Source organism: Brachyhypopomus gauderio, unplaced genomic scaffold (assembly GCF_052324685.1).
Source record: "Brachyhypopomus gauderio isolate BG-103 unplaced genomic scaffold, BGAUD_0.2 sc178, whole genome shotgun sequence".
Lineage (NCBI taxonomy): Eukaryota > Metazoa > Chordata > Actinopteri > Gymnotiformes > Hypopomidae > Brachyhypopomus > Brachyhypopomus gauderio.
Genome location: NW_027506999.1, coordinates 262,988 through 288,491, shown reverse-complemented (window position 1 = coordinate 288,491; position 25,504 = coordinate 262,988). Strand labels below are relative to the sequence as shown.

The 25,504-nt window shown below is 45.0% G+C and overlaps 1 protein-coding gene across 1 annotated transcript in view; it reads right to left on the bottom strand.

The window, feature by feature from the left end:
• LOC143501908 (talin-2-like) overlaps positions 1-25,504 on the bottom strand; it is a gene marked incomplete at its 3' end in the record, with an annotated part of 58,635 nt that overhangs the window by 19,125 nt on the left and 14,006 nt on the right. The window contains exon 2 of the mRNA XM_076995067.1: positions 18,771-18,819. The remainder of the gene's footprint in view (positions 1-18,770; positions 18,820-25,504) is intronic.

Sequence of the window (25,504 nt, the reverse complement as noted above, 5' to 3'; positions counted from 1 at the left end):
TGTTTACCATTTGGTTACTATTCACATTCATTGAGCAATCAACTGAAGATCAGTATATTTATTTTACTCATTTAACTTCTGATTACTTCAATAGTAATTCAGTTGCTTTAATTTGTGTGGCATCCCACTTATTTCCCCTGTACTGCAGAAGTATTAGGATAATTATTTAGTGCAGTTATCAGACTTCACTGTTGCAGTCTTTGGTCCAGTGTGCTAGTGTTTAGTTTCAGAGACCATAATCACCTTTGGCACAATTCTTTTTACCCCAGTTTCAATTTGGCTTGTCCACCTAGGTAATTACCCTTTTTACCTGCCCAGACACAAGGTCCTGGCACATTAACTAAGCCAGGTTGTACTAAAGCTGATTTGATTTTGCCCCTTTTTGAAATAGTCTATAGGTGCACTTAGAGAGACTAACCATGGCTTTTCTTAAGCAGAATACTTGTCCATCTCTGGTTGTTCAGCTCCTTCAGATGCTTGAACCAGGTAGAAAGGAAGTTGACAAACCTCTAAAGGACTCCTTTGAGGAGACCCCTACCGTTCCAGATGTAGTTTTTAAAATGTTCCTTCTATGTCAGCAGCAGGCTCTCTTAGAAGTAGAGGCACTACGCAAGGAAAATAGACTCCTCAAACAGGACACTGCTAAGCTCAGTTCTGAGGTTGAAAGCCTTCGCCTCAACCTCCAACTGACCACTCGTGCGCTGAATGACGTGCTCACCGTAAGTGAACGTCACACGGGCTTAACAGAAACTGCCCGCCTCCAAAGGGAGAGTGAACTTGCCTGTGCAAGAGCGCAGGATTTCCTTGTAACTAGATCTGGCACCTCTAGACCTTCTAAATTAGTTACAGTAGAAAGCCAATATAGTCAGCACTCCACAGGTGATGATGCACCTGTCGTACATCCTAAGGCCCCGGCTCCAGTCCCCACGAGTCTTAGGTTAGATGTAACTAGTTCTTCCTCAGAGTATCCATATGATACTACTGACGGTTCAGCTTCTGAAGCTCAAAGTGAAGCCTCTGTGGAGAAGCACCCTCCAAGAGCAGATGCCCTGTCTGCATCCTCTTGCTACAAGTCAGCAGAGCCCTCTTACTCGTCCCTAGCTTCTGCCCACTTACTCTTGAGTAACAAAAAGAGTAATACTAATCCTGCTATGTCTTTTGGCCCTCCTTATTCTCTGCATGATGTCCAGACCAGGGACATCCCGTCAGGTACAGCAGCTAGGAAGCCTTACTTAAAAGCTGAGCATCATTCCACTGACCCACGCACAGGCTGGCGCAGTGACGTACATGTTCCAGCTTCTTCCTCAAGGAGAACTGCAGATATTTCTCAACTTGAGATGCGCAAAGGCTCACTGTTGCCCCCTATGGACAGAGACCAGGAAGGTAGAAAGCATGCTGGTGACCATTATCCTCCGCATGATGTCCAGACCAGGGACATCTCATTAGGTACCACAGTTAAGAAGCCTTGTATGAATGCTGAGCATCATTCCACTGACCCACGCACAGGCTGGCACAGTGACGTACATGCTGCAGCTATTTCCTCAAGAGGAAATGCAAAAATTTCCCAACTTGAGATGCACAAAGGCTCACTGTTGCCCCCTATAGACACAGAGCAGGACGGCAGAAGGCATGCTGATGTACACCACTGGCAGAACGTACAGACAAGGGACGTCTCACCAGGTAGAGCAGATAACAGGCCTTACTTAAACGCTGAGCATCATTCCACTGACCCACGCACAGGCTGGCACAGTGACGTACATGCTACAGCTTTTTCCTCAAGGAGAAATACAGATATTTCTCAACTTGAGATGCATAAAGGCTCATTACTGCCACCTAGGCACAGAGAGACAGGAGGCAGTAGGCATCCTATTGACCAAGAGTTACACCACTTGGATAGTGAAGGTCCACCTTCCTATTCTAATAGACATGTCCTTGAACATTTCCCTCGGTTAAAGTTACTAGATTCACTAGCCAAGGACATGGAGCCATTCGACCCAGCAAGGTCAAACTACCATGTTGAAGACTACCTCAAAGAAATTGAGTGTAGCCTCTCGGACTTGCCTTATGCAACAGAACGAGAGAAAGTGAAGCTGATTTGGAAAACCACCTCTAGATCAGTTCGCACATTCATAGAATCACAGCCGTTTTCCATTAGGGACAGTTACACTCAGCTATGCAAAGCCCTCGCTGAGGAGTATTCCCCTTATTTTGACGAAGCGTCAGCATTCATGTCAGCCATTAAAATTAAGCACAAGCGTTCAGAGCATCCCAGAGACTACTTTAATCGCTTGAAACAAACATTTTTCCAGGGAAGAAATGGACCCGGTCTCACAGAAGACCAAACCTTCAAATCCCTATTTTTGCACAATCTCCACCCTTGTGTGAGAACCCATGTCACACTTTTAGCACGCCAAGGTGACCTGTCGATGCGTGAGATCAGGAAGACCACGCAGACAGTTTGGGAGACTGTTGTGCAGCCCAGTATGCCTGGAGGAGACTCCAAAGAGCTCCAAGATCCTCCCTATGTTTTCCCTGTAAATCCAGACACTGTTCTGTCTGCAGGCCCCTCTCACTACTCTCGTCACAGGGACAGAGCCAAGAGGTGGAAAGAGAGACAGAACCAGTGGAAGGGGGGACAGCCATAGATAAAGATCAGTTAGTGGACCTCCAGCCTGAGCCAGGAGGAGGTAGAACTGACTTTATACGAAGTTACATGTAAACATTCAGCCTGTAAACATGTAGCTATGTTTCCAGATCTCTAACCCTTTAAAGGGAGATGTTCCTGGCATCATCTCCGCTCACAGTTCTGTAGTTTCAATGCAGTAGGTTCTTTACTAAGGGGGATGTACCCAGCGTTACCTCCTAACTTCTACATTTTACCCCTCACACAGATCTTATTCTCTCCTCTACCAGTATAGCAAGTGTGAGATACTTAAATACTTGTCTATCACAGGATAGGATGAGGCATTACACCTCAGTTAAACCCCCATTTACATTTTACTAGATCTCACAAGAAGCCACACTCTAACTGGACATTAACCCAAATGTTTTAGTCCAGCAAGATCTTTCCTTTAAAGCATTGTTAGGTTTGTTCCAGCCAACAGACTAACACCAACATGTGCTAACTCCACACCTTTCTCCATGCCTGATGTATTTCCTCTTTTCCATCAAAGGCATTTAATCCTGCATGTGACCTTGTTTTCTTATTGTAAAGCCAAGAGAAATCTAAGCCATGCATTAGTATCCTTTCATTGTTTTTCTTGATTTGGTTAACCTTAGTTACTGTTCAAGAACTGCCCAGTAGTGAACTTGTTGCCCAGATGTGTCTCTACAGCGTCTCCCAGCCATCTCATGGATTATGCTATGAGTGGGATGGACAACTTGACTCATGGAATTGATCACCTTCCAGTGGATGCTACAGGAAACATGGACTGCATGGATAACCTTTTGTGCTCTTCAGGACTGTGACATCGGCCCCAGTCTGAAGACCAAGGGGGGAATGTAGGTACCATGCTAAACCAGCAGGTGGCAGTACCACTGGCAACACATTGAACAAGCTTGCTTTGACGGAAGTAAGGGTGTGTCTACAGTTCAGGTGTTTAAATACCCTGAACAGCCATTCATCTATCTCTCTCTGGTTTGACCGACACATAGGTTAGACCTATTAAAGAGAGGCTCCGTAATATCTCCTTCTCTCTCTGGTTTGACCGACACATAGGTTAGACCTATTAAAGAGAGGCTCCGTAATATCTCCTTCTCTCTCTGGTTTGACCGACACATAGGTTAGACCTATTAAAGAGAGGCTCCGTAATATCTCTCTCTGGTTTGACCGACACATAGGTTAGACCTATTAAAGAGAGGCTCCGTAATATCTCTCTCTGGTTTGACCGACACATAGGTTAGACCTATTAAAGAGAGGCTCCGCCACTCCTCTCTCTCCGGTTTTCTCTGAGAGCACGCGAACTTTCATACGACTAACAGCAAACAGCTGAAAGTCGTATTACTTAATTAACGAGCCCGAGTTACGGTGTAATCTAACCAGCAACTGATCAACGGTACCGCGACAACAGATTCACCTAACTACTTCAATCAAGCTTGCTAACGCGGCCACACGGACTGAAACAAAGGCGATCAATTCCCTGTTGTTAAACCGTGAACGAGACTCGCGTTCCTGGACGATTCCCCAGCACACCTGGACGACGTCGTTTGATCAACGAGGAGCCTGCGGTGGAAATTCCCTCCTAATTCCAGGAGGACGACAAAACCCCAAATCCTCAACACGTGAGACTCTTACCGCTGGGCATAGTTTATCAAAGGGCATAGTTATTTGAACTACAGAGTTAACTAAGTTTTTTGTTAATACATTCTGAATGTTTGTGTTTAACTTTATTTTCATAAACTTCGTTAAGATTTGTACACACAAGTTCTCCACCTGGCATGCAATCTCCATGTTTTATCTTCTGAATATTTGACAACTTGTAGTTCCCATTCTCAGACACACTACATTAATTTTTAGTTAGTAAGCCAGCGCCATTACTCTTTGTTCTGACCACGTTGGAATAAACCAGCTGAGCTCATTAACATAGTCGCGCTGCTCTACTGTTTAAAGTCGGCGCCATTTTAGTTGCTTTGTTCTCCATAGGAGAACTGAGATTACAACTCCGCCTCCTCACACGCGCACAAGCGCGCACACTTACTCCTCCCCTTTTTTTACACACACACACACACTAGATGCTGAGTCTTCACTGTAAATATACTGATCCATGTTGATGCTCTTTGTGTTTTAGAATAGTTGGTTTTAAATAAATGTATCATTTATTTTCACCAAATTGTCTGTGTTGATGTCATTCAAAAGCGGTTGTTGCCAAAACCTCCAAAGAATTCATTGTTAAATCCTTCAGATACCAAACCATTAATTACCTTTAGTTGATAACTAAACTTGTGGTTCTGGTATAATTAGAATATGAGACTGATTCTAAAATTAATGAGACTGATTAATAATTAAGGTAAAACAAATTATATCTACTTTAAAGGATTAGTAGGTGAAACCCCTACAACACAAAGTGCAGTTTGTTATGACTAAATGTGGTGGATGCAAAAGTCGGAGCCGCCTCGCTTTAACGACGCAAATGTTTGAAGGGTCTTAAATTTTTTGAATGATGTCCGTCCCAAACCGGACACAGGCACCATGTTGCAGTCGGTGCAGTGCAGTACTTTCTCCTGACCAATGGAGCTGCTCAGACCCCCCCGGGGCCGTTCTGCCCACCCCCCTCCTCTCCGGTCCGACACCCCTGCTGTGTTGACTCACCGCACCCCTGGAGGCCACATGGTGACACTGCACTTAAATAAACATGAAATAAATACAAAAAACATGGAAGAGCTTCACGCTGGTGCCCTGGGTGGCACACACACCCAACAGGGCCCTGAGCCAACGGGTGAGACCAAAACACACACAGCTTTAAAAAATAGTAACTAAACCAAGATCTGCTCCTCAGAATGAGAAACGTACAAAGATGGAGAGAGAAATGCAGAGAAATGGTGGTACTCTTGTGAAGAGTCTCTGATAACCCTGCGTCTCGTACTGAGTCTCTCTAGTATCGTGGCTGGCTGGCTGACAGAAATGATAAATCCTGCCCTTGTCTCAGGGAAAGAGGGAAAAAGCTGCTCCTTTTACGCTAAAAATACTCCACAAAGTAGAACGTCCTCCAGCCCGAGCACATGTGGAGGCTCTGAGCACCCCCCCCCCCCCCCCCCCCCCTTTCACCCACCCCCCCAGCACTCTCTCGCTCAGCCAGATGGCAGTTGGGACCTTTGAGGCTGGTAGCATTACTAAAAATCAATCAGTATGTGAATAGGGGCATGTGCTTTCAATATCACACACGGCACAAGTGAGCATCTCCAAACACAGCCTAGAGTAAAGACTTGTTGTGGGGTTTAAAGCCTTTAATGGAGTTAGGGAGATTTATAGTGATTTGTTATAATCAGTTTAAAAGACTTTAGTGTAATGACCTAGCTAATGAGTAAGAGACAGGAATCCGTCACAGGAATCCTAGTAGCTGGGCTGGGAAACAAATACACACCCAAATACAGATGTTTATTCTCTCCCCCCATCTCTCTCTCCATCTCCCACGCACGCACGCACACGCACTTCACCTAAATTCGGAGTGCCCTGTTTTATTGTCCTCTTTTTAAGGAGTTAGTTAATTAGTCTGATGTTGCAATTATGAAAGTTGCTGTTAAATGTTGAACAGAAGAGGAGAACAGAAATCTACAGAAGAATCATTAAGACCTACGACAGAGTCCAGAGAGCACAGGACACATTCCCAATCTGTGCTTATCTTATTCCTCAGCCCTACAACTATTACACACACACACACACAGAGAGAGAGAGAGAGAGAGAGAGAGAGAGAGAGAGAGAGAGAGAGAGAGAGAGAGAGAGAGAGAGAGAGAGAGAGAGAGAGAGAGAGAGAGAGAGAGAGAGAGAGAGAGAGAGAGAGAGAGAGTGTGGGGGAGCGGAACGGAAGAATACAGCTTCACCCTGACAGCTGCACATACTCAGTCTGACACACACACACACACACACACACACACCCAGGAAGGGTCGTCATGGGCACGGAGTGTGTGCGGCCCCCTGACTCGGTGTGGGCCCAGGATGGGAGGAGCTCCAGTAAGGCTTGTGGGAGCCTGAAGCTGGAGGCTTGTTCGTGGCTTTTCCCCATTACACACGCTTACGCAGCCACACACACCTTTGGGCTGCTGCGGTCGACACAGTGACGCACACTTTGTCAGAGACACGAGATCCTGGCCTGGTAAAAACACGCATGCCACCATCCACGGGGAACCAGACTGTTCAACCCGCTGACACCACAGCAGAACCACCAGCCTGAACACACTGAACACACCTCAGACTGCCGTAAGTGTGTGTGGCCTGCAGCAGACCGCTGGCACCATCAGTCAAACACCTCCATGTCCTAAACGGGCCACTCACTGCACCGTCACTGAGGAGGGCGTATGGCAGGGGACGTGGCCGCTGAAGAGTCACAAATCAAAGCGCACGAACGTAATGACATCAGGTAGAAGCAGTAACCCTCGACATCCACCCCCTCCAGGTTCAATTATGGGCATACGGCCCATACGGAGGCTGTGAACATGAACGCCTGGTGTGTGCTCCTCCACCCTGAATGAAGGACTCCACCACCATCTCCTCTCCTCCCCAGGGAGGCCACGTACGCCCAGCCACCTGCGGGAAGTTCTGATGCTCGTGGGCACGTTTGGGGAGGACAGCGGTCGGCGTGGGCACTTTGACCCGTCCAACGCAGGCCCATATGCTGGGAGCTGTAATGCACTGTGTATTTAGAACATAGCCAGCATGAACCTTTTCAGCAATTTATGCTACAGCTCTTCGGTGGGATCCCACCAGATGGGTTGGGCTTCTCGCTCCATGTACCTCAGTGAGCCGTGGGCACCCATGACCTGTAGTCTGTTCACCAGTTGTTCTTTATTAGACCACGTTTTGGTCGGTGTTCATCACTGTACAGCAGGAGTACACAACAAGAACTGCCATTTTGGAGACACTCTGTCGTCTAGCTATCTACAAGGGCCGTGTTTCAGAGGGATGCAGCCGAGTACTCTTGAAATTGTTCCGATATCGGGGCTTGTTCACAGAAGCATCAAACATTTTGTTGCAAAAAAGTGAACAGTGGCAAGAAACCTGAGGGAAAAAAAAACACGCAAATTACCTGCCAAAGATCTGAGAAGATCAAACGTGAAGCTAGCAGGAACCCATTATCCTCCAGAACTACAACCTACCTGGAGTGCTCAGACGCACGAGGTGTTCAGAGCTCAGAGACAAGGCCCAGGTAAGGGTGGCTGAAACCCAACCACCACTGAACAAGACACACAAGCTGAAACATCAAGACCAGGCCAAGAAATTTTGGAACATTTTTCAAAGGTTTTATGGAGTGATGAGATGAGTGACTCTTGATGGACCAGATGGATGGGCCCATGGCTGGATGAATAAAAGTCACCACACCTGAAAGGTAGACGTGGGGTACTGCTATGGGCCAGGACACCGGGCCATGTAGGTTTGGATTGTTTTCTCCCTTATTAATGAACAACATCATTTAAAAACTGTATTTTGTGTTTACTTGTGTTGTCTTTGACTAATATTTAAATTGGCTAGATCCAATTGTTCTGAAACACTTCTGAAATGTAATAAAAATGCCTTAGATTCAACAAGGTACTGGAAACATTTCTCAGAGAGTCTGGTCCATATTGACATGATAGCATCACACAGTAGCTGCAGAACTCATTGTCGCGTTCAAGAACCCAGACAGATGATTTGTGCTTTATGACATGGCTTGTTATCCTGCTGGAAGTAGCCATCAGAAGATGGGTACACTGTGGTCATAAAGGGATGGACATGGTCAGCAACAATACTCAGGTAGGCTGTGGCGTTGACACGATGCTCAATTGGTACTAATGGGCCCAAAATGTGCAAGGAAAATATCCCCCACACCATTGCACCACCACCACACCACCACTACCACGCTAGAGCTGCATACTATTCGACACTAATAGAAAACAACAAGAATAACCCTAGATTTCTCTTCGCGACGGTATCTAAACTAACAAGAAATATCAACAACACTAGTTCTAACACAGCACTTACACACACTAGCGATGAATTTTAAAACTTTTTCAATAATAAAATAGATAATATCCAACTACAGAGTCATAATACATGACATGGCTTGTTATCGCAGCCTAACCTCCAATCCAACCCCAGTAGTTTAGTTATTAGTAACTATGCATCCAAAAATATTACTGAGCTAAATATCTTCAATCCTATATCGCAAAAAGAGCTCACAACACTGATTAATTCGTCTAAGCCTACATCATGTATATTCGATCCAGTTCCAACCCGTCTATTTAAAGACCTACTCCCAGCCATTGCAGGGCCCTTACTTAATATGATTAACTCCTCCCTTAACCTAGGTTACATGCCCAAACAATAAAAATGCGCCGTAATTAGACCCTTGATTAAAAAACAGAATCTCGATCCGCAGATTCTAGCCAACTATAGACCCATTTCTAATCTCCCCTTTATCTCTAAAATTTTAGAAAAAGCAGTTTCTAATCAGTTAAACCACTATCTCCAATCAAATAGTATCCATGAAAAGTTCCAATCAGGATTTAGACCAAACCACAGCACTGAAACAGCTTTACTCAGGGTAGTGAATGATCTACCAATATCGGCCGATAATGGGCTCGTCTCGTTCCTTATACTGTTAGGTCTTAGTGCAGCTTTTGATACTGTAGACCACAACATTTTGCTGGATAGACTAGAAAACACGGTAGGTATTAAAGGAGTCGCACTCTCCTGGTGTAGATCATATTTAACTGACTGCTTCCAATGTGTAAGTGTTAATAATAAAACCTCTAAATCTGTGCAGGTTAAATATGGTGTCCCACAAGGGACAGTCCTAGGACCACTTCTATTCACACTGTACATGTTACCCTTAGGCGAGGTTATGCATAAGCATAACATCAGTTTCCATTCCTACGCAGACGACACTCAGCTATATTTATCGGCAAAACCCTATGATTTAGGCGCAAACAGTAAGATTGAGAAATGTGTAGAAGAGATAAAACATTGGATGACGTGTAACTTTCTAGCACTAAATCCCGATAAAACAGAATGAATAGGGCTGCGAAAGACAAGATACATAATGTAGCATTGAATCTACATTCTTTTACTATAACCCCCCAGCGCAGAGGTAAAGAACTTGGGCGTCACAATAGACCCAGATCTCTCGTTCGATACACATATTAATAATATAACTAGGGTAGCGTTCTTTTACTTGCGCAACATTGCCAAAATTAGAAACATATTAAATATTAGTGATGCAGAAAAACTAATCCATGCATTCATATCCTCTCATTTAGATTATTGCAACAGTCTCCTAGCTGGATGTTCTGGTAAATCGATAAACAAACTCCAGCTGGTTCAGAACGCAGCAGCACGAGTTTTAACAAAAACTAAAAAGTTTGATCACATTAGTCCCGTACTATCGTCATTACACTGGCTGCCAATTAGATCCTGTATTGACTATAAAATACTTTTATTAACATATAAAACACTGCATGGCTTAGCTCCAGACTATCTTAGTGAACTTATTGAACATTACAACCCAGCACGTTCACTTCGCTCGCAGGACGCAGGGTTATTAACTGTTCCTAGGATCAAAAAGATCACAGCAGGTGGAAGAGCCTTTTCTTTTAAAGCTCCACAACTGTGGAATAATCTTCCTGCCTCTATTCGGGACTCAGACACAGTCTCAATGTTTAAACTCGATTAAAGACTCATCTGTTTAGTTTGGCCTTTGATTAATCTGTTACATATTTACTACATCTCGTATCTTTTCTCCGAGGTTCACCTGGAGAGTAACATTGCAGTCAGAGCCTACAATACCAGCATCGCAGCTCCGACACGGAATGAAAGCCTGGCGTTCATCAACAGACATTTACAGTGACAATATCAAAACCCAGAACTTTCATTTTTACCTTTACTTAGTCTGATTGTGTGATTTGTGTGTGACTTGTGTATTTGTCTGTATTTTGTGTAATTTGTGTGTTAACGGGCCGCCCAATGGAGGATGGATTCCCTTTTGAGTCTTGGTTCTCCCGAGGTTTCTTCCTATTCCCCACCATCATAGGGAGTTTTTCCTCGCCACTGTTGCCTTTGGCTTGCTCATTAGGGATCTGGACCCATAGTATTGTTAACCTTTTAAATCCTGTAAAGCGCTTTGTGACAACATGTGTTGTTAAAAGCGCTATACAAATAAATTTTGATTTGTATTTGACCTGACCTGAAATCACCTCTGAGCGGACTGATAGAGATGGAAGACTCTCCTCTCAAGGGTGGCAGGGTGTGCTGCCCCCCCCCCCCCCCCCCCCCCCCGGCACAAACAGCATACGTCTGTCACACTATCTATCTATACTGTTAGGCAGGATGGTGCTCACGTCTACTATGCAAACGTCATCCAGTATCGCTTCTCAACCACAAGGGAGAGTTGCTTTTCAGCGTAGAAATGGAAGGTGCTTAAATGTGAAGAGAGACGAGCGACTCTCCAGACACGGAGCACGCGGGACGTCAGACATGGCCGTTATAATGCAGGGAGATTTTGTAGACGGTGCTTTTACCTATGTTTATACAATATCTTGGCATAAAGCACCATTAAGCTCATGCTGCAGAATGCTGTACTATAAAGTCATTTGGGACTATCACTTTGTTTTTGTTTACTGGATGTTAAGATTTGTGGGCGATAAATCTGAAATTTAAAAATGTATGTTGGTCTCTCTGTAGTCTTAGTATTTTTTGTACTGGTTGGTATATATATGTATATATACTGTATATTAGCGATTGCGATATTTGTTAGTAATAGGTAAATAGTCAGGAGTCGCTAACAAGCCTGAAACTAAACGTACAATCCTACCCTGTCAGAAATGCTCTGGGTGGTGTGGTCCCAAATGTCTAATCTCCAATTTCTGCGTTAATGGCAAGGTACTAAATTTAACGTTTATGAAACTGTTGGCTTGATTAATATTTCCTTGCCTATAATTTGGAAACTTTGCCAGTAGTAGTGGCTAACAGATCTGTGGTGGCTATGGCTAGGCTTGCTGCTTAACAATGCTGATATGGATGCTTATAAAAGCAACAGTGGCAAACCACACGAGGTACCATTCCTGTCAAGTAGAACCGGCAATTCAACACGGGCTCACCAAAATCAGATGACAACACAAGACTGGAAAAATGTTGCCTGGTCTGACGAGTCTCGATTTCTGCTGAGACACGTGACGGGGATCTGACGTAAACAACATGAAGGCGTCCCGTCTTGCATCAGCGGTTCAGTCTGCCAGTGGCGGTGTAATGGTGTGGAGGATATTTCTTGGCACACTTTCGCCCCCTCACCCAGTTGAGCATCGTTTAAATGACTCAGCCTTCCTGAGAATTGTTGCAGACCGTGTGCATACTTGTATGACATCAGGTGTACCAGTTTTCTAATGGCTACTACCAAAAGGATATCATGCCATGTCACAAAACTCAAATCAACGCATCACGCATGTGTAACCAACAAACGTGCAGTGATGCTATAAACTACATGATCAGGGGTGAGTTTCCCGAAACGTTCTTAGCGCCAAGTACTTCTTAACCTCGTACGTTTCATAAGAGGTTACGAAGTACTTAGCGCTACGAATGTTTCGGGAAACCCACCCCAGATCTGATCATGTCAAAAATGGACCCAACTCTGAGAAATGTGTCCAGCACCTTGCTGAATCTATGCCACAAAAAATTAAGTTTAAAAGGTAAAAGGGGGTCCAACCTGGAACAAGTGGCCGGTGAGTGTATAAGATATGATCAAGCATCAGATGCTTTTACAATATATAATCTACATCCGGTTATATGCCCAAGTAGCAGTTATTCTCTGGAAAATTTGACGGTGCCCCAGCTACTGATGAGCAATCACTGATCAATATATATATATATATCAAAATTGAAATCAAAGATTTCCAAATAAACTAGCTAGACATCATTAGCTGTATAAGCAAGGTGCGTATGAACTCCAAAGATAAAACCAGTTATGATTTAAACATCTGCTGTTTTGAACATAACACTTGTTCCATGGGACCCTAAAGTTCCAAGAGAGTAGATCAGATCAAGTTTCCTAACCTCATTACAGCCATAGCAACAACTAGCAATGTGAACACGTAGGTCACTAATGCAATGTCCATTAGCATTAACGTGCCTCGCCACTGGGAAAACAAACCCTCAATTCTGACAGTAATTCAAAAGGTGCATTGAAACGTTCAGCAAGCCTTCTCTTGGCATCTCCAATGTGCAACGTGGTTACGTCTCTCTTTAAGAGATACAGAAGACCCCTCCTGCAGTAATGCACAAGGAAGAAGGGGTGATGATTGATCCTTTCATGCTAGTTATTTGGTGGCTGTGTTAATAAATTTACATGTAGCACATATGAAGTGTTTTCAGGGCACAGTTAAATGACAGACCATACCTCGCTCTGGATGAGCTGATCTGATGTTTTTCTCTTTGTAGAAGATTAGTGGAAGCACCTTTAAAAGGATCCTGGTGGATGTATAATGTGTTTAAACGGTCTACTGCAAAGACAACAGAAATCCCTTTGGTGCTTACCCATCCTACAAATAACACAAATGACTTGTGTTTATAGTGCATCTTTTCTCTGTACATGTAACACACAAGCATAGGCAACACTTATGAACCTACAAATTCCTTGGGTTATTTTCACAGCTATGAAAAGATTTCCATTGTTATGGTGGACATCTTTATTCTCTCAGCAAATGTGCTTACACAGGTGCTCTTCAGAAATGGAGTTGATGGAGACAATAGACATGGTTTCTTATTAACAGAATGGTCTGTTACACTAACCACTAACCATCGATTACACAGGTCAACAAAAAAAAAAAAAAATTTACTGGTGTCCAAAATATTTTAATGAATTTGGGGTATTTTTGGGGTGCTGATTCTGAATATGCCATCAGTTTTGCCAGATTGGCTCAAGTTTTTGAGATTTTTGGTATCTTATTTATAGCACTTGTTGGTAAATGCGACGCATCATCTCATTAATTTCTTGGGATTAGTACTTGAACTGAGCAGTTCTCAATATAGTTTTTTGTTAATTAGTGTTCTAAAAGTTTGTTCATAGCTTGATTTTTGCACTAACTTTATGTTGTTGTCTGTTTTCCAGTGAAAAGCATGAACTCATCAAGAAGTTGTCTTAACGATCCAGACACATTCTGTTACATTTGTGGTGAATATACACTGCAAAAACATAGAAGAAACATAACAGACTTCATAAAAAAAGTGTATTTATTTTATTTTATTTAAAATAGGCCAAAGTTAATGCGCGTGTAGCAAATTACGTCTTTTTTTTTACACATTTCACGAAAAATCTCAAAAACTTGAGCCAATCTGGCAAAACTGATGACATTCAGAATCAGCACCCCAAAGTTACCCTAAATTCGTTGAAATATCTTTGGCTCCAAAAATGCTGTTGACCTGTGTTATCTGCGACTTCTCAATGAGTAGTATTTTAGAGTTTAGCGTATTGGAGTTTAAAAGTTTAAAGTTAGTTAGTTATTTAGAGTTCTAACAGCCTTAAGAGAATACGGATCTCTGAATACCTGTTCTTCCCAGGTCTTACATTAAGAAATTACAGTAACGCTCTTAAACCATCTTTCAGATCACTGTGTAAATGTTTAATGTCCTACAACACAGCGAGTTGACAGACAGTATTTGTTCTTTCAGGCATTCAAGGATCCGTAAGGATTTGTAGAAAACGCGAAGAGTATTTGTGTCATGGTTGGTAACTCCCGGCATCAGAGTCCGTTTTACTTCCTGATTTTCCTCTGTGTGTTCTTTTGTTTTCATTGCTTGTCCATCCTTTTGTTGTCCATCCTTCATTAGTATCACCTGTTCCTCATTCATCCCTTAGCGTGTATATTTAAACCCCGGGGTTTTCCTCCGTTTGTTTGCTGGTCATTGATGTTTACTGTCTGGTCTTGCTGTTGAATGTAAGCAGATCGTGTTTTGATCCGCCCTGTTGCTTGTTCAATTTATTCCTGTTTGTTTTTTGGTCTTCTTTCACACAATCACATATTCTTGTTCCGTTTTATCTGGCTATTTGACCCTGGGTGCTACTAACGACTCGTACTGTGAATGGGCCCTTAATAAATCTCACTCCTCTCGGTCTTTGCATCTGGCTTCTTATCACTACACGTTATGATTCAACATGTGCATAAAGGATCGGACAATAGGTTGAAAAATGTAGTGTAGAAAGTGGGCTATAATTTCTCCTGGGCAGGATACATTAGGATGTTTACAGAGAAGATGATCTAAAATAAGATTAAGATTCTACGTACTGCTGAACTGGCATGATTAATACTCGACTGACTGGAGGACTAGAACTGTGGCGTGATGTCAGAGCGGTTGTGCATATAAACGCTGGGATCAGACAGCTACACGATTGCTTCCATCTCGTCCACGGCTTTGCTGCAAACCACAACAGCTCCGCCTTCATCAGCTGGTTTAAATCACTGCCACTTTTTGTTTAATCTTTAAGCACAGTATCTATCCTCTAGTAAATTTAGTTTTTTAGCTGGTTTCTTGAAGCTTTTTTGAAATTAATTTCTGTTTTGCATGTATTAAAATGATAAAACTCCAATGCCTGAAATTCCCCTGTAGGTGGTGTCCAGGAAGACTCGTTACGTTTACATGTCGTTACATTTGCATAAGCCGTTAGCACCATGATGTGTGGCTAGAGTGTTCTGGCCATCTTTATGAAAATAGTCTTAAACATTATTTAGTGTCATCAATGGACTTACATTTATGTGCCGTGTAGGTACAAAGTATGAAAGGGTCTCAAGAGAAGTCTGTTCCAAACCTAAATAATGGTAAAAACTTTATTTGTTTATTTTTCCACAAACCTGAAGTGTTTGTGTTACTTTTCCTTCTCTCTCATCACCAGAGATCCCATCACGCACCCACACAGACCTCATGTTACAGATCCTGACCACAGCACACTAACGGCCACAACAGTGCTGTTCACATGTCTAGGTTGTGGGGGAGGGAATCTACACGGGAAGGAGCAGGAAACACTCAACTCACCACGTTCAGAGTAATGACCTACAGCAGACGAAACACATCAGAGGTCAGTCCGATGGCCAGTGGCCAGTAAATCAGTGATGAGTGCAAAATCATCCAGCCAAGTCTGTGTAGGGAGATCTACTCCGCAAGAGGCCCAGAAGAGAGAGCTGCGTGGAGGCCTGCAGCGCCAGACCCGACCCGCCTCCCCGGGCCCGGCATCGGGAAGAGCAGCCCATCCCATGAGGCTGGGCGCGATGGTGAAGGGGTTGGGGTCAAGGGGCGCGGAAGAGATGCAGACGCACATGACAGCTGCACGGGGGGAAGGGGGGGGGGGGGGGGGTGTCTCGGAGGCTGCGAAACCCGTCAGGCGGAGTTAAAACACTCTTCCTCCTGCCAATCCACTCAGACAGCTCATATATTCCTGCACATGCAACATACTATTCCTACTGGGGAAAAAGAGGATCATTCTCACACGGCCTGAAGAAAACTCTCATGACGTGTTGGAGAGGATAATGAGGGAACCGCGGTGGACAGGGTAAGTGATACGTGTTTGGAGAAGCAGCGTGAGCATTAGCGAAGGCCGAGCTGCCACGGTCTCTCTGGCCTGGCCGTCCAGGTGGGGGTCTAACCCGCGTGGTGCATCAGTGCACCACAGCCGGCCCCTCCCACTCGGAGGAAGAACACCACGGAGGCGTGATGGGGCGGGACAAGCCGCACAACGCCATCAGGCAGCACGGTGTCGCTCGCTGGCAACACACAGGAAACCCAGATCTGAACAGGGAGACGAGCACAGGGTGGGTGTGGGGGGTACCTGTGGAGGATTTGCGCACCCTACAGGTCTGCAGTTGCAAATATAATCTGCTGGGAGGCAGCGAGAGCACTATCTCCGCTCCACACGCCTAGATCTGCACCCCGAGACCAGGAGACGGGAGCCCAGACCCCGGCTGCCATCACACGGCCTGGATGTTTCATTTGATGGTCATACCTCTACATCATCTACACAGGAGGTGCGTTTAATTTGTACATGTCCATCACTGCTTTGCCATAAACAAGGTCAGAGCTGAGGTTGGGCAGAGGGGTCGCAGGTATCTGCAGTTTGGTTCCAGAGGAAGAGGGTTGATGTTCACTCCCATGTCCAGATGTTCAGGAGCTGGTTGGTGTTTCGAGGTTTGCAGCTCTGAAGTGAACCACTCTCCACACCACAGGACAGTACGAATGACCCACCAGTGGGGACGGTCCATAGTTAAATGAAGACTGAGGCATATCTAAACACAGCACAGGCGTCTAGACCACGTGTGTTTGTGGGTGGAGGGGATTTTCTTGTGCATGCGAGCTGAGTGTCGCTCGAGAACTCAACTGTCTAAACTGGGAAAGGTGAAAACTGCAGATTTTCCAGCAACACATTATTCAGTTCACAGATCTTTCTGGAAGGCACCGGATCCTGTCACACCACACACAATTACAACAGCTCAGAAAACCAACAGAGCAATTTCAGGCTGCCTGCATGCATGTTATGGACAAAAATAATACACAGTTATTACAATACTACATGTTGTGAATGTGATATTTCGTAATATTTTACAGCTCTCTGGTGAACCTTTAAATGCGACATGGTTAATGACACACACATACTTTTAACTATGTTGCATCATGTGAAAGTTTGATTCATCCAAACCATGGGACCGTGTGGACACTGGAATGAATGATCTCACAGAGCATAAAAACAGAAGTGTGGGCTTTGTTTTGGTTTTGAGAGGGCTTGTTTGCATTTAGCATCCTTCTGCAATCTTACCACATTATACACCCTTGTTGAAATAATGAGATTAACAAACATTCATGGCAATGTGTTGTGATTAACAAACAATATAGCGTCAAAGTCTAATCCTAGGTGTCCTTAAAAGACGTCCAGCAAACCCCTCCTGGGAGTCGGTCCAGTAGAGGCGCTCTGACCTGCCGTGTGTCTGCTCCACCTACTCAGACGTGTGAGCACGGCACCGGACAGGCGGGAGAGTTAGCAGCACGGCTCATAAACACCTACGCCAGTCAACCACTAGAGTGCATTTACGGTCTGCCCATCCTGAAAGCCATCACAGGGAAGACGGACTAAAGACCTGGCAGCTCAGAACCGGCCTGAGAGGACCGAGTCACAACCAGACAGACGCACACCTGCTGTCAGAGCGGAGAGTCCAGGGTGTAGGGGAGTCACTGGGGAGGGACCACGGCTGTCCAACTCAGATACAGAACAAGGGAGCACTTCTGTTACGCAGGGTCACCGTAGTGAGAGAGAGAGAGAGAGAGAGAGAGAGAGGAGAGAGAGAGAGAGAGAGAGGGAAAGTGATGGAGGGAGAGAGAGAGAGGGGGGAGTGATGGAGAGAGAGAGAGAGAGAGAGAGAGGGAGGAAGTGATGGAGGGAGAGTGAGGGAGAGAGAGAGAGTGAGGGAGAGAGAGTGAGGGAGAGAGAGAGAGAGAGAGGGAGAGAGAGAGAGGGAGAGAGAGAGAGGTGGAGGATTAGCACCCCAGTATGGAGAGGAGGGAAGGATGCTACCACGCTTTGTTAGCGATTGCAGGCTATACTATTTCATGCTCCACATCCACAAGTTGCCATGGCAACCGGCGTTTGGGCCTTTCCCAGGGCCGGTGGCTTTTGGTCGGCTGTAGTCAGAGAGCATAAGGCCTCTTTCTGAGCGGGACAGGTCCATTCAGAGGACCAGGCCCCCGCTAGGGGCCACAAAAGAGCCCCGAATTTCATTACAGGGCCAGAAAGAGTCCATGCTCACTGACTGTGACATTTAACACTAATCAGCACAAAGACCACGAGCCCTTTGACGGAGAACACCTGGTCTGTAGACGCCCCAGCTGAAGCACCAACAGGAGACCTGCTTCAAAATCTAAACCTTTTAGCTAAAGAAAAAAAATCAGATTGTGCTTTTTTTTAAACTTTCTAGTAAGGCTGCATCATGTAAATCAGCTAACTCAAACTCCACACACACACACACACACACACACACACACACACACACACACACACACACACACACACACACACACACACACACACACACGAGAGTAGTCAAACAGCTCTTACCTTATTATTCTGGCATACAATTGTGAAGGATCTCAGCAGCTCTCCACAGCTGAAAATAACACAGAACGCTGGTTAGAAACAGGAAGCCGATCTGGAGAGCTGATACCAGATTCCTGCTGAATCACTGTTTCTGAACAGAGCACCGTCTGCTAATAGCACTCGACAGGCTGCATGTCAAAGAGTCATTCCAGATTTAAAAAATAATCATTTTAGCTACAGCCAGAATCCACAGCTCTAATCTACAGATTCATTACACTGACGCAGTTTGTTGATTCTGCAGACCCCGTTTTGTTTGACTCCATGATGATCTGTTATTATGGGATGTTCATTTTGCCAGTGCTGTGCGTTTGTGTCCAACATTTTCTCCTCGTTCTCCGTTCCTGGTTGCAGGAGATTCACCGTGTTGGTGTCGTCGGTCATCCTCAACTACGCTCCAATCACCACGTGGCAATCAGAGGACCTGAGAGCAGGAACCTTCATGTAGAAGTGGCCCCGCGACGCCCTGGAGGAGATGGTCCGGCCTCCCTCTCTCTCCCTCCCTCTCTCTCTCTCTCATTCTCCCTCTCTCTCTCTCTCTCTCTTTCGTTCATTCTAGTCCTCTCAGTTGTTGGACCGTTCCCCTCTTTTGTTCATTTGTATTTTGGCTTTACTGTATTGTGCGATTGTAGCGACTTGGTACGGACACCATGTACACACACACACACACACACACACACTCACACTCACACATTCTCGTGTTGGCCTCTTCACTGGGTTGTCTGGCTTGGACAGTGTAGCGTGTGCACACACCTACATCACGCATCACATTGGGTCATGCAGACAGTCTAGAAATATTATGTCAGCGGGCGGGTGATGACCTCTGTGTTTTTAAGTTTATGCTTAGATTAGCTTAGTCAGTTTGGCTTGTTTAGCACGGTGTTAGGTTGTTGTTTATTTATTTTTTCTTATACAGACCAGGGTAGTGGTGAATTTTGGGCATGGTCTGATCTTTCAACCCAAGGTAGTATCCATGCTTGTGTTTTTTCTTTGTTTTTGTACATTTGTATACATCACACTTTGTGTTGTGTCTGGTTTGTTATACAGTTTGTACCCAATTAAAATGTACTAACTGTATTTTCTTTCTTGTGTGGGTTCACTGCCTCCCGACCAAAGGGCAAGTAGCTGTGAAAGTTTTCTGGGGTTACCTGAGCCAGTAATGAATGGAGAAAAACCTAGAGAAGACTTGAGCACGGGCTGAGGGTGGAGAGATGTTTGGGAGACCCTGGAGAAGATGGCACGAGCTTGGATAGAGGTCAGGGGTGCTGGGCAGAGTAGGGTAGGGGGTAGGAGTGGGAGGTGGAGTAGGAGTTGGGGGTGGGGTAGGAGGAGGTGGGGGAGGAGGAGGGGTGCTGAGAGTTTAGGGTGATGAGGCTCAGTGGTTAGGCACTCAGCAGGAGACTCTCTGTAATGCGAGTAGCCAGAGGTAAAGAGCTCAAGGCCTAGCAGTTCCCAAACGCCATCCTTTTAACCCGATTACTATAATGAGCTTAGAGACCTGCCCAATACCCGACGCAAAACACAGACCCAGACACCGAGGCCTTCACTCTCCACACGTGCCCAGCTTCTCCTAACCTTAACCATTATCCCACAACTGTTCTCAGACCAGCGACTAACGGCACAATATTTCCGCACCCTTCCACCAGGGCCGCCATCACAGAGTCGTCTGGATATCAGATGGAATGTCAAAATTTTCCCCCTCAGACAGCAGCTCTAGTAAATAAATTACACACCTCAGCCAAGCACAACACGCCACAGTTCCATGTCTTGAGCAGATATGTTTACGAGCAAACGTGTGTGGAGCGTAGCCCAAGCTGAGGTGGCCCTCACACGGGGCAGTGAGACGAGGTGAAGGGTTCATACTCTTTATGGAAGTCTTCCAAGGCACAGACAGAAACAAAAGTTGAAAAACAAGATACGCCCCAGCCTATCGAAAGGCTTCTCAGCGTGCTGTAAAATGCTGTGTAATGGCAGCGTACCTCTATGCGGGTGCTTGTGAAACTTAATACAGTCGGTGTGTGACCTAATCTTGCAGGCCACAGAACGAAGAAAACTCACAGGGAAAATGAAACAAAAACAAACAGACCTGCCTCTGCCAAGTGTCTGGCTCTTAGCAAGAGAAATACTACCGATGCCTGTACCAAATACACGGTACCGATCCCTGTACCAAATACACGGTACCGATCCCTGTACCAAATACACGGTACCGATCCCTGTACCAAATACACGGTACCGATCCCTGTACCAAACACACGGTACCGATGCCTGTACCAAACACACGGTACCGATGCCTGTACCAAACACACAGTACCGATCCCAGTACCAAACACACAGTACCGATCCTAGTACCAAACACACAGTACCGATCCCAGTACCAAACACACAGTACTGCTTCCTGGTAGTCCAACATGGGCAAAGAAGAAACAAAAACACAATGAAAGCAGACTGGCATCATATAGACTGTTGTATTATAGACCATCATATAGACTGTTGTATTATAGACCGTCATATAGACTATCATATAGACTGTTGTATTATAGACCGTCATATAGACTGTTGTATTATAGACCATCATATAGACTGTTGTATTATAGACCATCATATAGACCATCATATAGACTGTTGTAATATAGACCATCATATAGACTGTTGTAATATAGACCATCATATAGACTGTTGTAATATAGACCATCATATAGACTGTTGTAATATAGACCATCATATAGACTGTTGTATTATAGACCATCATATAGACTGTTGTCATAGCAGTAGACCACTGATACAGTTCTACCACTGCCTGGTAACAGAGCGTGGCTCCATGACAGAACAGAACTACCGAGTCATGCAAAAATAAATTCATTAGTATTCAAACAGATTAAGTGGTGCATCCGTTGATTTAAATCAATCAGCTCTCATTAATGCCAGAGACCAAAGGACCGAATGGCAGAGAGAAAAGCAGCCGGTCCTGGATCTCATCGTGTGCACCGTGCAGGGGGTCACAGTGATGCTCACCCAACGCCATTAGCATCTCCTTACAATTCACTCATTAACTGCAACACGTCTCGCAACTCATGAGTTCAGCTAAGTGTGAGGCAGCCCAAGCAAATTCTGACTGGTTCAAGATGCAATCCAAAAAATACCATGTTAATATACCATCCAACTTAAATACCATCAGGGGAACATGTATTGGAGTACACCAATTATTGTTTTGCTTATTTGGATAGAAAAAATAACCTAGTCCTCATTAGCCATATCCATAATATAAAAGACTCCAAATACCTTGCCTTATATACACTCTACATGGACTATACTGTTTCTCAGTCTTCTGGAAATTATCAAGGAACATGGTTATATTTCACACTAGATCCAACATGGCATTTGCTCCCAGCACTGTCTGAGATGAGAACCTAAGGGCTTTGAGTTAGAAGAGGGTCTGCTGACAGGCCAGCCTGCATAAACACACTCAAGGAGTGAGCGCTTTTATACACACACACCACCTAAAACATCTATACCCCACTGCCATCACGTCCTGCTCAGGCTGCACTTTCCAGAGTTGCATCCACTTTGCACAATGAATCCATAAAAGTGTGCAATGATTTATGATTTTTGCTGCAGCCCAGGGACCACTAGAGAGCCATTTTGCAGCCTGTCCATATGAGAGAGAGTGAGAGTGTGTGTGTGTGTGTGTGTGTGTGTGTGTGTGTGTGTGTGTGTGTGTAGGAGAACCAGGCAACATTTCCTTGTATATCTCTTGGAGATCCCAGATAACGACCTCACTTGGTCCCAAATAATGACATTCCTCATGGAATCTGCATTTGAATGCGACCCAAAAATGATCAACAGACATATGCATGTGTATAGGAGGAGACATAAAAACACACAAACTGCTCACATGCATGACTGGTACTGTGGCACAACATGTGGTCATTCAATACGTCTCTGGACCGGCGGTGAAGGTCCTGGAGAACAGGACCACATTCTTCCCTATGGGCCATATAGAGAGTCATCATTCAGAAGCAGCAGTTCACAGAACACAGAGGGAGTCACTCTGAAGAGTTCGAGGCCGTGAGAATCAAAGCAAGACTTTGTCTGGTCAGACGGTGAAGACAGCGCGGTGAAGCCAGCAGCCGCTGACGTCAGCCCGGCTGGACGCTGAACGAATCCTTCTGTGCTCTGGAATGAGGCTTTGTCCACGGGCGGTCTCGGGGGCCGCGGCGTTTTGACCCCGGGGGGGGACACTGCTGCTCGAATGTGTTGAACGAAGGGGCGACACTTCTGGTGGTGTAGCCGAGGGCAACGTCGCTCCGCCTTGCCTTCAGCAGACACGCCCCTCTGCAGACACGCCCCTATCTCATGGATCATTTTTTACGCTTTGCCGTTTTTACAGGATTTTCGGGTGAAGGAATGTCGCACGCACTTCTAAACGTGTCCCAGCGCCGATGGTGAAGAGAGCTCATTATTCAGGAAAATGTGCAGAGAACAGAACGTTGTCTTAATGCTTGTGAGAGGAATGTGTGTAAAATGTCAGGGTGTGTGAAAATACCAGTCCAATACAGATTATGGTACAACTAATCTGGGGAACAGATTTGAATTGAAATCTACTCTGTTCACAATAAGGCCCACATGTGCACATTAATGTAAGACACAATAACTAAAGATCTTATCAGCGGCATGCTTGACAGAGCGCTTCCTGTCCTGATTACACGCAGGCCGTGAAACAGTCCAGACCCGTCTGATATTTACATTTCTTTACTCTTTTGCCATTTTACATTTTACCATATGCATTATTTTCTACTGGTCTGAGTATAGTTATTTAATTTGTTAAGAAAACGTAAATCAGTATATCAGCTTAGTGAAGAAATCATTCAGAAATCATGAATCAAACTTGTATCTACACACCTCTACAATGTCCTGTGTCTCTGTAACACCAATTAGGCTAAACTCCAAACTTCTGGAGCAGTACATAATCATTACGTTTCAAATGTACAGAAAACTGAAAGTATGATCTGTTCTAGGAAACAGTGTCATCACCACCATCTGATACTGAAGCCGTCAACTCATTGCACGACCCGGTCTCTTCATAACGGGGAACATAATTACTAGTCACGTATGCTTATTATTGTGAACACAAGAAACAGACAGGAAGAGGAGAAACTTTGGTGTCGTTCTGAGCCGGTGCCTGACATTTCACCATGCGGCGTTAAACGTCTCCAGCGCTCCGGGGGGGGGGGGGGGGGGGGGGGGGGGCGGCAGTGCGACCCAGTATCCCAGCAACCCAGAACACTGCCGGGACCATCATGCCAGCAGATTAACGGGAACACTGGAAAATAATGAGAAAATAAAAAAACCTCCTTTATGAAATATTCTGGTTTGCAAATATGTGTGTACTGTTTATTCTACCCACAGCATCCATTACAACGCACCTGACAAAATGGACAAATTCAACTTTTCAAGCACAAGGCTTCACAAGGGCACCGCATTTATTGATGCACGATGGTCCCGAGTAGCAGATAAGACACATAATAACAACCATTAATCTCAAAACCAACACAAAAAGGAGAACAGGGTGTCATTCACTTATTAATTACCTGAAAAGAAGAAACCTACATTGCAACAGAGCACCACACATCTCAAAAATACACAATTTTACAGGATTATGACCTGAAGTTTTTAGTTAAGTGATGGTTTTTTGCGGAAGATTACAACTAAACTTGGACTAAAGCCCACTGTAAATGGCAATTCTCCCTTCTAAATCTGGGTGTTAGGTTAATCTGGCTCTGGAAACTGCCACAAAAAAGTTTTTTAAAAATGAGATCTTCTCAGCCGACCAGTCAGATGGGCCTTTAGCTACGATAACGAAGCATCGTCATTCCAATAAAGCTCCGTGCGCATCTCCGCCATGCATTTAAATCAGCCTTCAGCATTTCACACAAATATTACTCTTCACACCAAGAGGAAACACACAAACACTCAGCAGAAGGCTTAATGAAAGCAGCCATCTGAAATGCGTGTCTAGACAGCATGACTTATTCATGTGTTCGGGCGATCATTGTGCCAGGCACAAAAGCAACATGAGTTTACAGTGGAAATGTGCAAAGAATATTCAAACGTTATTCAAATGCCTTGATGGGAACCTGCAGGCAGCTGGCTCTGCGTTGTGGGAGTGTTGCCTCTCCCCGAGTTAGCTCCCTATAGCGGTCTTACGGCTACGGCTGGGGGGGATTACGCCGTCAAACCTCACAACAGAGAGAAGAGACAGTTACAACTAGGCCTTAAAGAATGGGGTTATTCGGTGGAGCCTTATTTACAGCTGAGCCTCGAACGAATGTGTGTCTGAGTGTTTGTAGAGGACGAGAGGAGCAGGGGGGTGGGGCTTGTGGAGCAGGGGGTGGGGCTTGTGGAGGTGAGGAGCACTAGGGTTTCTGGAACTAGCATGTCTGCTTGGGAGGCAGAGCACACCCTCTTGTTCCCTGTGGACACAAGTCCCTTTAATCTCTTCTTCTTCTATATGACACTTCCATGTAGTCCGCTTCCAAGAATCCAGAGAGCAACACAGAGGCAGGAAATGAAATCAGTGCACGCCCTCTGCCCCACGTCTCCGTATTTCTTCATTAGCACAAGTGCTACAGTGCAGCTGCGAGTCTTGTTTATGGCCGGATTACAGCCAACATGAGCCTCTCGCATAACGACCAGCAGAG